The sequence below is a fragment of the Passer domesticus genome, chromosome 8, assembly GCF_036417665.1.
Source record: "Passer domesticus isolate bPasDom1 chromosome 8, bPasDom1.hap1, whole genome shotgun sequence".
Classification (NCBI taxonomy): domain Eukaryota; kingdom Metazoa; phylum Chordata; class Aves; order Passeriformes; family Passeridae; genus Passer; species Passer domesticus.
In genome coordinates this window covers 1,680,405-1,693,877 of record NC_087481.1, presented here as the reverse complement: position 1 = coordinate 1,693,877, position 13,473 = coordinate 1,680,405, and positions in this window count along the sequence as shown.

Below are 13,473 nucleotides of genomic sequence, written 5' to 3'. Positions count from 1 at the left end.
TGGGACACCCCATTGCTGAGCTCAGCCTGCACAGGAGGAGCCCAAGGGCTGGGCCTGACCCTGCAGCTGGAACTGCCATCCCAGAGAGCCCCTCAGCAATGCCAGGAGCACCTGGGCAAGGCAAGGAGAGAGAAAGCCGGGCCTGAGGAAAAGCCTTTCCCTGCCCAGCCCTGCCCAGCCCCTGCCAGGCAGCACCAGGGCAGGGCAGTGGCCCTCAGGCCCTGTCAGCAGGAATGGGCACATGGCAGGAGAGATGCCCTTCATCTCTGGGGCTGCTCTGCCAGCCCACGAGGGACTGAGGGCCCCGAGCCCCGGGCTGAGGGCTGTGCTGGCTGGGAGGGGACACGAGAGCTGTGCTGCTCAGGGCAGTGTCTGCCCTGCAGGGCAGGGCTGGCAGTGCCACATCTGCCCTGCAGCAGGGCTTCCCTCAGCACTGCCTCCCTCCCTCCCTGCCCACGGCTCTGCTGCTGGAGCTGTCCCAGCCCGAGCTGCTCCTGTGGCCCCGGGCTCCTTCCCTGCCAGAGCTGCCAGAGCCCAGCCCAGCCCCTGGGCCAGCTCTGCCCTGCAGCTGCTCAGGGCTGCAGGGATTAAAGAACAGCTCCCCCAGCCTGGGCACCATGGAAAGGTGATGCTGGATGGGCCTGGAGGCTGGGGGGGGGGGCACTTGCTGAGGTTCCCAGAAAAACTCAGGGTAATGGTTTAAGAGCCCCAGCCCCTTCTCTGCCCTGCACAGCTGAGTTTCCCTTGCCACCAAGCTGAGCCAGGGAAAAGTGGGAGCACAGATTCAGGAAAGCAGAGACCCAAGCAGGAAAGCCCTGCCCTGAATGAGCTCATGAAAAGTCCCCTCAGGAATGAGCTGGGCATGAGCTGGAGCTCTGAGCAGCCCTGGCCCACACAGCACCCTCTCCACTGCAGCAGGACCTGCCCTGGCAGGAGTCACTCCTTGCCCCCACAGCTCCCCTGCCCTGTCCATGGGGAGCTGCCAGGCAGGCTGAGAGCTGCCCCTGGCAGGTGGCACATCCCCTGGGCTGGCCAAGAGCCCTGAGGGCTGCAGGACCTGCTCTGCAGGACAGCCCTGGCAGTCCTGGCTGCAGCCCCAGCTTCACACCCCCTGCAGCCCTGCCCTGGCAGCAGGAGCCGTCCTGCCCAGTCCCTCTGACGGTGCCCAGGGCAGCCCTGTTCTGCAGCACATCCTCCTCCTCCTGCTCCCCTGCCACAGAGAAATTGGGAGAGTCCTTCTGGCACATCCCCCAGGCTGTGGAGTGTGCTGGCTTCAGGAGATCCCTCCAGGAGCACAGGGGACATTGCCCTGCATCCACTGACTCACCATGTGGAGGGCTGTGAAGATCTTTCCCCCAGTGAAGTTTCAGCTCAATGACTTCCTCAGCCTGTCTCTGCCAGGCTCCTGTCCCCTCAGTGCCTGCAGGCAGAGCCCTCAGCCCTGCTGGGCTGGGAGAGGAGCTGGTCCTGGGAAGACCTGTTCCTTTAAAGCTCAGCAGCACAGACACAGAACAAAGACTTTAATGACCCTCTTGGGACATGGACTCTGTTTACATCAGACTCAGTCCCTGAGAGAGCCTTCCAAAGACTTCTCCAGAACTCAAAGTTAAATTTAAACTCCAAAGTTTCTTGAAGTTTTAATGGGTCCCACTGAGGGACATGACTGAGAAAGTGTCCCCACGTTCCAGTCACAGCAGAACACTGGAGGCAGTGATGACAGCTGGGGACAAACAAGGCAAAGGTGTCTCTGGTGCTGAATAAACCTGGATGTGTTTCAGGAATGCAAAGGCCCAAGGCCTGAGCCCCAGCCCCTGGCAAGGCACATCCTGTTCCTCCCTCCTTGTTCAGGGCTCTTCCCGGGATGGGCTCTGGCATGTGGGGATGTGCAATGCCAAGGGCAGCACCATGGGGCGGCCCTGGCCAGGCTGCTGAGCAGGAACAAGCAGCCACCCTGTGATGTCACACAGCCCCTTGGATGTCACACAGCCACCTGTGATCTCATACAGCATCCTGTGATGTCACAGAGCACCCTATGATGTAACACAGCCACCTGTGATGTCACAGCCCACTCTGGGATGTCATACAGCACCCTTGTTTTGTCACAGAGCCAATTCTGGGATGTCACCCTGGAATGTCATGCAGCTGCATTGTGATGTCCCAGAAGACTCTGTGATGTCAGAAAGTTGCTTTGGGATGTCACAGTCTGTTCTGTGATGTCACAGTCTTCTCTATGATGTTACACAGCCACCTAGTGATGTCACAACCCACTCGCTGATGTCACAGAGCCACCAGCTGTTACGTCCGGATCTGCTCTATGGCCTCATACCCTACTCCATGATGTCACAGACAGCTCTGTGATGTCACAACCCCCTCAGTGATGTCACAAAAACCTCTCTGTTATGTCATGCTGCCACTCTCTAATGTCACAGCACACACTTTGACCTCACAGCCTGCCCTATGATGTCATACAGCCATGCCACGATGTCACAGCCCACTCTGTGCTGTCACACAGTCTCCTCTATGATGCTGTAGCTGCTCAGTGACCTCACACAACAAACTCTGTGGTGTCACAGCCCAACCTGAGACCTCACACAGCCCACTCTGTGCTGTCACACAGCCCCTTGCTGACATCACAGCTGCTCTGTGCCTCTAGGACACAGCCACAGAGGTGCCGCTGTGACACAGCCCCCTCTGGGACATCCCCCAGCCCCTGCCAGTGCTGAGCCCCTGTCAGCTCTGGCTGTGCCCTGCTGGTGTCCCTGAGCTGCCCTGGCAGTGCTCCAGCCCTGCTGGGGTGTGCACAGGAGCTGCTCCTGGCCAGAGCTGTCTCTCTGCAGCGCTGCCCTTGCCAGGAGCTGCCTCTGGGCCAGGAGCCCGGCCCAGCTCAGCAGCACAGACACAGCACAAGGACTTTAATCACACTCTGGGGCTTTGGTGCTCTTTCTGTCTTCCATGGCCAAAGTGCTGCCCCAGTTGGCTCTGTCAGGGCCTTGCAGCTGCTGCACATCCCTGTGCCCTGTGCAGCCCAGGCTGTCCTACGGTGTCCCTGCCCTGCGTCTCTGTCCCTGCAGGCTGTCGTCATCCCCCGGCTGCCCCACCTGGCTGGCCCCTTCCTTTGCTGGCAGCTCTGCCTCCTGCCTGCCTCTGCCTGCCCACACAAAGCCTTGGGCTGCTCCAGGCTCCTTCTGGGGGACGTGTTGCACCACAGCCCTGCCCTGGCAGGGAAATTCCTTTCTCCTGCTGTCCAGTCTGGGCCTCCCCAGGTGCCCTTGGTGCCATTATTGCCTTCTCATGCTTATATCCTCTTTGAAGAAAAGCTCCAGCCTCTCTGAAACCACCCTTCCAGCCCTCTCAGACTACTCCTGTTCTGTCCTCAGTCTCCACACCACTGGGCCCAGAGCTATCAGACTCTACATCCTGGTTATGTGATGAGGCCTCCAAACCCCATCTTGGGAGATTTTTGGGTCCTCTTCAAGGTCTGTGAAAATAGAAAAAAAGTGGTCAAAGTTATTTTCTCCCAAATCTTGCAGTGACAGAACAGGGGTCAATGTCTTTAAACTGAATGAGGGTGGATTTACTTTTGTTAAAACGAGGAAATATTTTCCAATTATGAGAGTGGCACAAAACTGCAACTGTTTTCCCAGAAAAGTGGATTCCCAACCCCAGGAATTCCACAAGAGCAGGACCTTTGTGCAGCCTGACCCAGCGAAACAACCTCATCCCCAAGAACAGAATTCCTGTTGTGTGGGTTCTCTGCTGTGCTGGGTGCCCTCACAATGCTTTTGGCCAGAATGTCTGCTGAGGGCAGCCAGGCTGCTGCAGGGGCAGTGACCTCACAGCCATCACCATGGCAGCCCTGTGCCCTGGGCCTGGCTCTCCCCTTTCCTCTGCCCCTGCCTTGTCTCTGCTGGCATGAAGAGTTTTGTCATTCATATCTTGTCCCCAAGGTGCTGGGGCCAATGGCTTCCCAGGCAGGCTCCTGGAGCAGAAGTGGCTTTTCAGAGCCCAGGCAGAAATGAGCCCTGAGGCAGCAGCTCTGCAGTGCTGGCCACCAGGCCGGGCTGCCAAGGGAGGCTTCTGGCCATGGCCTGCAAGCAGCTGCTGCTGCCAAGGTGCCTTTGGTGCCTCAGGCTCTGCCTGGCACAGCTCCCAGCACGGCACTCTGCCCTTGTGCCCGAGCCCTTCCCTGTGCTGGGGCTGGCCTGGGCCTTTTCCTGCAGCGGGACCTGCCCTGCTGATGGCACAGGAAAGGCAGTTCCTGCTGGAGCAGGAGGCTCTGCCTGCAATGGGCTCCAACAACTCCTGCAAGGCCCTGTTGACTTCAAAATTGCTTCCTGGAGCACTATATTCTAATAACTGTTATAATCCCAGTACTGTGGTTAAGACCTTTCTGACTAATCATGATCACAATCCATCAGGGCTGTATTTATATAAATTTATCTGGTATTCCATCGTTAATCGTGTGGGTCAAATTGCATTAAGGTTCAATTCCACCTCTCCAATCTTTTATACATAAACCTTTGACAAACCCTGGGGCTGGGATTGGATGCAGCCTCTCCCAGTCTCCTCTATTAGAAGGAATTTTAGAAGTCTAGGGGTCCTGCAGGGATTTGAGGTTCCATGGTGGCTGTTGGAAGTAATTTCTCCACTTCATGTCTCAACAGGAGTTTCTCCAACAAAGAAATGAAGCTTTGCCTGAAGCTCCCACTGTGCCCATGACAGGAACCCCTGTGAGTGTCTGGGACATCCTGGCTCTTTGGCAGCCTGGGGACTCCTGGAATGTCACTGGGGAGCCCCTGTGAGTGCCTGTGACAGATTGGTGCCTTTGCAGCCCAAGGTTCCCTGGGATGTCACCATGGAATGGCTGTGACTGCCTCTGACCACACGGCTCTTTACGATCCCCAGAAACCCCTGGGAGGTGTCCATGGAGTCCCTGTCTCTGCCTGTGACATTCCAGCTCTTGAACAGCCTGGAGACTTTTGGAAAGTCCCCATGGAACCCCTTTGAGGGCCTGTGACAAATCTGATCCTTAGCAGGCAACCATCACCAGGACCCTGTTGCTATGGGTCATGGGATCCCAGATCCACAGAACTGGCTGAGCTGGGAGGGACCCATCAGGATCCTGGAGTCCAACTGCTGGCCCTGCACAGGACACCCCAACAATGCCAGCCTGGGCCTGGCAGCGCTGTCCAAATGCTGCTGGAGCTCAGAGAGCCCTGGAGCTGGGAGCCTTCCCTGGGGAGCCTGGGCAGTGCCCCAGCAGCCTCTGGGCAAAAACCTTTTCCTGAGATCCAACCTGAGCCTTCCCCGACTCAGCGGCAGCCGTTCCCTCCAGTGCTGTCCCTGGGCACCAGAGGGAAGAGGTTCCCACAGCCCCAGCCAGGGACCCACTCCCAAGGCTGTTGCCATGGCCAGCAGGGCTGGGACCAGCTGGGATGCTCGGTTTCCACAGGCTGGGGTTTAGGAATGGGATTCCCCAATTTCCTGCTCCCACTAAAACCGCACTGCTGCTCGCTGCCCTCCCACCTCCCATGAAAAGAACAAAAGCCAAAGATCCTGGGCTGGGATAAGAACAATTTATTTGGAACAGCAACGAGATAAAAACAAACAGGAACAGAAACAATATTGACAACAGAAGGGTTATAAAAAAGGGAAAACTACAACAAAACTGACTGCATCTTCCTGGCCATAACTTCCTCCTGCCTGGGAAGGACACCCTTCTCCTCAGGAGGAGATAGAGAGAGTCCCTTTCCTGCCCCTGGCAATGACCTGAGTTTGGAGTGAATGCAATGACACAGCCCTGGCCAGACCCTCATGTTCTTCAGGCTCACATCATGTCATTGGCAGGGGCAGGAAAACGAACAGGTGTCTTCCCAGCATGGATCACAGTGAACACGTATCACCAGGGCCCTTCCAAACGTGGTTCTCCCATGGGGGATGAAGTTGGAGCAGTGCACAAAGCTCTTCCTGCAGTTGCAGCATTTGCATGTCTTCCCTTACTGGTGACTGTGTTGGTGTCTGCTCAAATGAGAGCTCTGTCTGAAGCTCTTCCCACACTGGGGACACTCGTAGGGCCTCTCCCTGGTATGGATACGCTGGTGGGTGACAAGGTGGGAGTTGCGGTTGAAGCCCTTCCCGCAGTCAGGGCAGCAGAAGGGCCTCTCATCCGTGTGAATCCGCTGGTGCTGGAGGAGACAGGAGCTCATGTGAAACCTCTTCCCACACTGGGGACACTCGTAGGGCCTCTCCCCAGTGTGGATGCACTGGTGCTTCATGAGGTAGGAGTTGTACTTGAAGCCCTTCCCGCAGTCAGAGCAGCGGAAGGGCCTCTCATCCGTGTGAATCCGCTGGTGGCAGAGGAGATTTGAGCTGGTGTGAAACCTCTTCTGGCACTCAGGACACTCGTAGGGCCTCTCCCCAGTGTGGATGCGTTGATGCCTGACAAGTTTTGAGCTGCAGCTGAAGCCGTTCCCACACTCCCCACACTCGTAGGCCCATTCCCCTGTGTGGATCATCTGGTGGCTGATCAGGGTGCTGCTCTGCCTGAAGCTCTTCCCACACTCCAAGCACTTGTAGGGCTTCTCCCCATCAGGAAGCTTCTCATGGACCACCAGCTCCAAGCCCTGGCTGAAGCTCTGTCCACCTTCCTGGCACAGGGTGGGTCTTTCCTCCTCAGAGCACCCTGGGCTGGGATTGAAGCCCCTCCTCCTGCGGGATCTCAGGGAATTTTCCTCCTTGTTAGATTCCTGTGCCATGGATCCGCTCAAATCTGCCTCTTCCATGAGGTTCTGCCATGGGGATTTGTCCTCCCTGGTCTCTATTCTCAGCTTGTCTGAGGAAGGCAGGGCAAGGAGAGGATGGGATTTGCCTCCATGCCAGAGGGGAGGGGAAGAAAATCCTCCCAGTGCATCCCTGGCAGGATGGCATTGCCAATGTTGTTGTCCTGCAGCCAGGGGCCATGCTGGGCTAGGAGATGGAGCAAAAAAAAAGGGGAAAGGGGCACTGACTTCCTCCTCACCTGCCTGCATGTCCCAGGGCATCTTCCTCTTCCTCACAACCTCCTCCTCCATCTGGAAGAGATTTTGGCATGGGAAATTCTGGTTTGGGAGGAAAACAATGGATGAGTACATGGCGTTTTGTACTGCTTTCAAGGCAAACCACAGGGAGAGTCTAAGTCAGAATTACAATTTAAAAAGGAAATTTAGATCAAGATAATGATACAGAAACACTGCCTTAAACTGACACAGTCAGGATATAACCTGCCACCCTGTTGGTCAGGGTGCTGGTAGCAGTCCCATTAAATGGTGGCTGCAATCCTGTTGCAGTGATGATCGTGATTCTGTCAAGGCAGTGATCCTGGAGAAGGGTCTGGTCTTCCTCTGAAGGTCCAGTGGTGCCTATGGAGCTCTTCTCCTCTGGGAAACCAGTAGCCAAGGTGCTCCTGGTGTCAGAAGCCTCCGGTTATATCCAGGTAGGAATGCTTGGCTCCTCCCCCTGGGCGGAGCATCCCACAATGGGATGATATCATTTTACCAGTCCTGCAGGGACACTCAATGGCCCATTCACAGAAGAGAGCCCCTGGAGGGCATTATCAGGGCTGAGTCATGGAAGAGATAAAGAACACTGCCCTGCCTGTTTATAACAGTTTATGAAGATGGAGATTGAAAACATGCATTTGGTTACATCTTGCACTGCAACCTGAAACAGTGGGGTAATCCCTGCTCGGGGGGTGAACACCACCCCCCTTACCCAAACTGGCTCAGGTGTAAAACCCCCACCCTGGGACAGCCACACACACAGGGGACAATGTCAATCTTGCCCTGGCCCAGGGAAAATCTCTGTTCCTGTCACTACATTGCCCTACCCCCTTTTTTCTCTTTTTCTCTTTTTCCATCTCTCTCTACCTCACACTTATTATTCAATAAAATCCACTTTGGATTTGGTCTTGGTAGCACCTTAATTGGTGCAGAAGCATCTCTCTAAGCATTTTCTTAACCGGATTGCAACATTATTTTGGCACAGTGCGTTTAGGCACTGTTGTCTGACCCCAAGAGCCTTTGATAACAGCATGGTTCCCTCCTCTGAGGAGGTTGTAGTTCATTTGGGAGGAAATCTTGGAAATTTGGACACATCTTCCCCTAAGCGAGTTATGTGAGAAAATGGCTGTTGTGGGTAGCCAGTGTAAAGAAAATATTTTCTTGTTCTTCCTTGAAAAGTTTGTTCAAATCACTGGAGAAAACGGAACAAATATTTTCAGTGAGGCTGACAAGGTTCATTGACCCCAAGGTGAGGAACACAAGGCTGCTAAAGTGCCACAGGAAGCCCAGCTAAGGTAGCCAAGTTCCTGAATAACTCCCAAATTCGCAGGCTTAGGGGCTTTGCCAAATGTGAGAATCGTTATTCTCTTCATCCCTGTCACATTTGTGATAGTTACACAAAACTTTCTCTTGCTTTTAATAATCTGTACTGGGCTGAATTTCCACTTTTCTTTTACGAGAACCTGCCAGCAGCTGAGCTGGAACTGTGCAGGAACCGATGGAAATTGGAATATTCACACAATTGCTTCTATTGTTGTTTTATTAATGCTTGGGATTGGTTTGCGTTTTCATCACATGCCACTTGTGGGAAAATCAAATATTCATCAAAGTGGTTTATGCAGAGTTGAATTTGATTTCTGCCAAGTTTATTTTGTCCAGTGCCCAGGGGATGCTCGAGGGGTCTCTGTTCTTGCCTCTCATCCTGGGGGATGCTTGGGAGGGGCTTTTGGGGGCTGTCCCTGTCACCCCAGGCCATTACTCAGGGGCTGTCCCTGTCCCTGTCACCCCAGACCATTCCTGAGGTGGTCTCCATCATTCTCATCCCAGGGAATGCCTGGGGGTCTCCCTCCCTCTCACCCCCATGCCAGGAGATGCTCGGGGCAGTCTCTGTCCCTCTCAGCCAAGGGGATGCTCAGGGGTCTCTGTCCACTTGCTCTGGGCGATGCTCAGGGGTCTCCATCCCTCTGGCCTCAGGGAATGCTTGTGCAGGGCTGAGGACCAGGGGCTCTGTGTCCCGCTCACCACTGAGGGTGCTCGGGGCTTGTGGGGCTCCCCGACCATCTCATCCCTGTGGAGACGAGGGTGGTCTCTGTCCCTCTCAGCCCTGGTGTGACCCCAACCAAACATCATCGGGGTCAGAGGGACAGAGACACCCCCAAACCCCCAGAAGGGCTGAACCTGGGATCATGCTCATATCCTCTTCATCTGTTTAACCCAGAAATGAGTTCTGCACCTTTAAGGCTGGTTCTGAGACCGAAGGGAGGCAGGAAGTGAGCAGGTTTTTTAAGAAACTGCACTCCTCCATATTCCGGCTCCTGGACAGACAGATTGCAGGACAGGGCTCTCCATTGGTTTTAATTAGTTTTTAGCTCTCTAAGGCAGATAAGTGCCCTGGACTGTGGTTTTTCTTTTACTTTAGAGCTGTTTAAACCTGCTCTGAACATCCAGGAGAGCACTGGCAGCTCCACCTGTGGCCCATTGGCCTGGGCCTGGTCCACAGCATTTCCAGTGCTGGAGAAACTGATAAGAGACTGAGTGAGCCGAGCTACAGCCCACAGAAGGACTTTCTGAGTTTGTCATCTCTTTTGGAGCGGCAACAGATTTTATTGTTTAATATTGGTCATTTTCTGTGCTCATGAATGCTTTGTCTGTTAAATAAACAGGTTTTTCAACTTTTCTCCAAGGAAATATTTTCCCAAATTGACTGGGGGAGAGGCTGCTTGAATTTGCTCTCTAGAGGAAACCTCTTTTAGAGGTTTTCTCCAAAATTTGCCCTAAACCAGGACGGGGCAGTGGGGAGAGGAGAGAGCCCCAAGTAACTGGATTGGGTGGAGATTGCAGACGGGGACCCTGGGACCCCAAAAGCCCCCAGCATCCCTAAGCAGGACCCTGGAGAGGGGGGATCCCCAGGTGCTCTGGGATCCTCGGCAGCCTTGAGAGAGGGGACCACCAGAACCCCAGAGGGATGAGACTGGAAATGGGACACTCCTGGTGGCTTTTTTTGATTCACTTTTGCTTTTTGAAGGTTTTTATGGACACCAGGTGACTTGGGCAGAGGACCTTCAGAGTCACTGTGCTCATCCCTTGTTTTTCCCCAAAGCAGGTTTTCCCCTTCCCAAATCTTGGCCCAATTGAGGAGAATCCTGCACGGAAAAGGAGGCCCAGAGACACCCAGGCAGGTGAGGAGGAAGTCAGTGCCCCTTTCCCCCTCTCTCTTGCTCCATCTCCCAGCCCAGCATGGCCCCTGGCTGCAGGACAACCCCGCTGCCAACGCTGTCCTGCTGGGGATGCACTGGGGGATCTGCTGCCCCTTCCCTCTGGCACGGAGGCACATTCACAGGCTCTGGGGCAGGAGGGGGAACCGCGGGCGCTTTGGGGTGCGTGGCTCAGCTGCTCCCGGCGCGGTTCCCCCGAGCCCCCGGCACGGCTCCGCCAGGCCCCCCCACCATGGCACTGGCCAGAGGTTTTTTAACAGAAATGCTGGTAAATTGACCATCTGGAATGACACAAAATACAATTGCAAGAAGCTGCTGGTTTGCTGGGCAGTTTGCCACATTCCACATTATTGTTTCTTTCAGTAAAATTGCACTTTAAAAGGCATTAGTAAATTCATGCTGGCATAAAATTTGTGGCTACCATGGGCTTCTCTCAAAACTAATTTACATAAAATCATGACACACACCTTCTATCCTTTTAATCCCTCCAATAAATCCATCATGCTGTTATTTCAATCCCAGATTGTTCAACTTTTCAGTGCCTTTTTTCCATTAATAACATCATTTAATAAGTTAAATTTTGTTCTATGTATAACTCCTAATGATACTAATTTTTGATTCTATGATGTTTAATGTAATGCAAATTCAGGGTTGATAAGATTAAGCAAAATAGAACTTCATTATTGTTAGATTTGAGCAATGTTAAGATACATTCTATTAATTTGAAATCCTGCTGTTCTGGATTGAGAGATAATGTGTGTATTCTATTTGCCATCTGTCAGAGGTAGGGCAGTTATCTTCTGCTAATTGGGCAGTTTTCTTTATCTTTTCAACAAATCAATCCTCCCTCCAGGGAGATATCTTTTGTTAATGGGCCATTGAGTGTAACTGCAGGACTGATAATATTGCATAATCCCACTGTGAGATGCTCTGCCCAGAGGGAGGAGCCATGCATTGCAGACATGGTGAGGCTGGGGGTGAGGAGCAGCTTGTCCAAACAGGGTCAGCCCTCAAGGGGCTCATTCTTCTACATGCCCAGACCTCCCAAGGAGACATTCAGCATCAAGATCTACTGGGGAATGCTTCTATCAGCTCTTCTCTGAACTGGAACCTAAAAAAAATACTTGATTAAAGAAAAAAAATAATAATGAGGTGCACTTTGAAATCTTTCATCCTTAAAGGAACTCTACACTGACTCCAATCAGCTGCACAAGCCATGGACACATGAAGAGCACTGAAGAAAGAGCCCTCAAGATCTTTCTCTGTTTTGACAATCCCCATGTTGGATTTGTTGCTGAGTCCAGGACCCCGACACACTGAGAGGAGGATGAAGAAGCTGCTCAAGGAGTCAGCAGCAAAACTCCAAGTGCCTTGGAGCATGGCTGGGCCCCAGTGAGGGCAGGGAGTGCCAAAGGCTCCCCAGGGACTGGTGAGAGCAGATCCTTGAGGCCAGGAGTGCAGGGAGCCCAAGGCTCTGGGCAGGGAACTGCAATGCTGAGCAAGGCCTGGGCTGGCTGGGGGAAGCAGAAAGGCCAAGCCCTGAGCCCAGCCTGGGCCAGCAGGGCCTGTCCCTCACGGGTGGCTCGGGGCTCTCTGTGGGGCAGGGGGATGTGAGGGGCAGCAAGGACAAATGCCATAAACCCGTGTGACACTCCAGATCCTGATGGAAACAAGAGGCCAGTGGAGCACTGTAGGGCCTCATGGAAACAGGAGGCCATTGTGAGCCTGCAGGGCTGGAACACCCCAGAACACTGAAATGCTGGGGGGAACCAAAGGCTCCTTTCCTTGACTTTGGTGCACAGGAGAAACAGCAACCAGATATTCTCAACATGGCCAGATGCAAAGAATATTCTTGGTAGGACAGGACCCACAACAAGTTCATCAAGTCCAGCTCTGAAGTGATTGGCCCACACAAGGATTGAATCCACTACCTCAGATATCCAAAATCGTTCCATGTAAGTAGGACTACAAGGAGAAGAAATACAGAACAACAGAAAGACAGACAATTGATAGACATGCATGTAAGTATCAACAGTTCTGTTTCCAGTGTTACTAACAGAAGAACCCCAGCAGAAGGCAGGATCCAGACCATGGGCTTGGCCTCGTGCTCCAGCTTTTAATCCCCTGGGCCTTCATGGGCCTGCCCCAGGGGTGGGACTGCCAGTGGCTTGCCCAATCAGAGTCAGGGAGGGCACCCGCTGCTAATGTGTGATTGATTGGCAGCTCTGCCAATCAGAGCTCGGCCAGTGCAGCGGTTGTGTTATTGATTGACAGCTCAGCCAACCAGAGCTTGGTTAGAACAGCCCCTGCTGTGTGATTGACAGCTCTGCCAGGGTGGGGCGGGGCTCTGTCCCACCACAAACCAAGGCCTGACCCCGGCCTGGCCCCACACGGGCATTCCGAGCATCCCGAGGTGTCTCGGGACATCGATCTCATCCAGCCCCTGACAGCGACCACGGTGACACTTCAGAACCTCATGGTACCATGGGTGAGTTGTAACAATGGAGATCCAAGGAAACTATGGTGGGACTGGGGAACTTGATAGAATCAAGGAGACCATTGTGCAGTTCAGGGGCCCTGTGGAAGCAAGGGTCAATGATGAAACTGTGGGGCCAATAAGAACAAGGAGCCATTGTGACACAGAAGGGCCACATGGAGCCAAGGGACCACTGTGACTCTACTGGGGCTCATTAAACCAAGAAGCCATTGCGACATTGCAAGACCTCATGGAATCCATGAGAACATTGTGACATTGAGGAGACTCATGAAATCAAGGGAACATAGAACAAGTCTGCTAGGTTTAGCCTCCTGGGGGCTGTCTGACAGGTCCCACTGAATTTGGCATGTCAAGGGCCACTTCCCATCTGACTGTGAAGCACTAGGGCTCTGTGCTTTCATTCCTATGGAAAAGAAATGTTTTTCTTGTCTAGGTGGCCATGGCCAAAATTGGAATTCTGCCTCTAAAATTCCCTATATCCCATGCTTACTCCCAGACCAAATCTGCCAATACAGTCAAGTCTGGCTAGCCTTGGCCTCTGGTGACTACCTCTCATCTGCCACTGCACCACTGGGGCTCAGTTTTTTCCTTCCTGTGGAGACCTCTGCGACACTGCGAGGCGTTGTGGAGCCAAAGGGCATTGTTACACTGTAGGAACTTGTGGAACCAAAGGGATCATTGTGACATGTGGCCACATGAGTCCAAAAGCTCTCCTTGAGGGCTG